Source organism: Lactuca sativa, chromosome 6 (genome assembly GCF_002870075.4).
Source record: "Lactuca sativa cultivar Salinas chromosome 6, Lsat_Salinas_v11, whole genome shotgun sequence".
NCBI classification, from domain to species: domain Eukaryota; kingdom Viridiplantae; phylum Streptophyta; class Magnoliopsida; order Asterales; family Asteraceae; genus Lactuca; species Lactuca sativa.
Window position 1 is genome coordinate 32,021,434 of NC_056628.2, and position 2,874 is coordinate 32,024,307.

Genomic DNA, 2,874 nt, shown 5'->3' on the forward strand with positions numbered 1-2,874 from the left:
GATTTATAAAAATTTATTAAACTAATATTTTAATTTATAAATAAATTAATGATTGAATCATTACTAAAAAATGTATTGCATACCTACAAACCAAAAAAATCAAACTCATGTTTTACTTTTGTCTTTGCATTCGAACATTTGAAGAGTTGCTCTGTCTTGTCAACAAAAATTATGAATAAGCTTAAAAAGGAATGTCCATTTATAGTTAATATAATGTAACAACATTAGATGTATTCAAGTCAATGCGAATTATTAATCAGCATGCATAACATAAACTTCTGTGGTCATTTGCTTCTTTTTGTATTGGTATGAAATAGCAGTCTTTCCGAAACTGATGATGGTGTTGCCACATCAATGATAACAAAATTAGCCGTTCAAACAATGGGCAGATGAACAAAATTGCATATCTAAACCTACTAATCAAATACCATATTCACAAATTATCAAAATAAATTAACAATTCAAACAATCAAGACACCGAAACTCAAAACTCAAAGCCTGTTGGTGATTCTAAGAACAAAAATTATCTTCTAGCAGTCAATCAGTGAGCAGATGAACTGTCAACAATCAAGAAGAAAACTTAACTGAAAAATAGTCGGTTGCAACAATCATGAAACACTAAAATCAAGTATCTTTAGTTTGAGTTTGTGGCTAATATTGTAAAATTAGATCACACCTTTGAACCCTAATGGAATAGGAGAGTTCACCAAGACGTGATGAGATCTCTCTCATTTATGGGGAGTACGAATATTTACAATTCACTTACACCGTCCAAGGTGTTTGCCTTCAATGTTATCAAGGGTATATCAATAGACAATGATAACCGGCTGATAAAATAAGAAAAAACAAACATTTGGTGAAAGAAAATTTAGGTGTCCACATTTGACTCAGGCAGTCAAGTATATCTATCAATCAAAATGAGAAGATTGTCCAAATATACCATATAACTTGAGTTAGTTTGTTCATAATAGCATTGTATTAGATCTTTTCAAGTGTACCTTCACGAGTTAGAGACTCGTTTTTGTAGCATAACATCACCAATTCACCATATTACCTTTTGTATCCACAGGGTTTGAAAAAGCATGTCCTTCAAAGTTCAAGGCTTGGGTTATGATCCATGTTTAGTCTAAATACCTGGAAATTTCAACAAAATATAATTATTAGAACATGGTGCTATCTAACAGGGTCCATCATTTAAGAGCCATATCTAATAGAACCTCTTCATTCTTGATCAGGTAACAGAACTCTAATCCACTACCCGTAAGTTGAATGAGGTTAATTCAGAACAAAGTCTTACTGACTGTTGCCAAAGTTGCCATTTCTTTCAAACTAATGTCCATTTCATGGCGACATCCATTAACGTATTTAACATCTTTCAACCCTTTGTTGGAATCAACACATCACCTGAATGAGATTGATTGTAATCAAATTAAAACTACATATATGTACTTTAGAATAATTTAAACCATACAATAAATTAACAGGATATTTTTCTCTTTTGCATTCCATCAAGCAAGTGGTAGGAAAAAGAAGATTTTCAAGATAACGTAACACATCTCTAACTACAAATTGAGTAGTAATTAGAAGGGCAAAACTTGGTTTCTCTATTGGAAACCTTTCATTGTTTACATAAAAATTGAAATCATGAAAAAACCATGAAGATATAAAATCCAAAAAATAAATTCATACACAGACATACATACACATTAATAAAAAAAAGCTAATTTCATCAATGGTTTGTAGAATTCATCTGTAAATTGGAAGAAGAAAGATACATATACTAACCTCAATTTTGAATTTTGAAATCGACAACAAAAAGAATCATGAGTCGTCGAGTACATATGGAGTATTTAGAGGCATGTATGTAGCAATCCCTTTCAAAATTGGAGACGATGACTTACTGATTTCTCGTGAATTCATGGAATTGATTGGGTTATTGCCTAAATCAACTTAATTGCAATTTATAAATACCTTATACGTTCCTAATTTGGGATTAAATATTGTATATGATGATAGGTAAAAGGCGTTTAATACGAAATTGGAGGAGTGATTTGGGTATTTATTTCAAACGATATCACATTAAATTTAAATAGAAATTATATACCATAAAAATCGGATGTTAGTTGAAGATTTGTTTTGACCTTGACAACTATAGAACGTGATTATAGAAGGTGATATCAGTGAGGGGCAAAAAAGGTATTTAACATTGGATGAAATAAGGTTTTTTGAAGGGACACGTGGCATTTTAGTTTGTTTTATTAGATAGGGAGATTAATCACTTTCTTAAAATAACAAAAATGATTGGTCCGCAATCATTCCTATATCCAAACAATAATTAGTTAGAATACAATAACCTAAGCCTATATATATATATATATATATATATATATATATATATATATATATATATATATATATATATATATATAGAGAGAGAGAGAGAGAGAGAGAGAGAGCTAGGTTCAAATGTTTCTAGCAACTATTGTGTGCATGTATGCACCAATGAGAATTCAGGAAATAATTAAATCATTAATAAATAATAGAAGGGTATAAGAGTAATCTACACTATAATTAATTATGGTAAAAGAAAATAAAATCAATTAATATCCCATTAATTTAGGTTATCAGTTTCATAAACCTATAACATCACAACCGATTCCCCTCTCTTTCTCTAAAAATCATCGTCTAGCACCACCATCATCTCATTCTCTCTTCACAGACCCAAAAACCCTTATCCTCTCTTTATGGATCGAAGAACAAGGGGTTTTAATAGTGTCGATCACCGATTGTAGACACCGGTTGAAGACCCCTTTATTCCGGCCATCCAATCATCGTTTGCTGACCACCACCATCGTCTTCATCGCCAACGAGCAC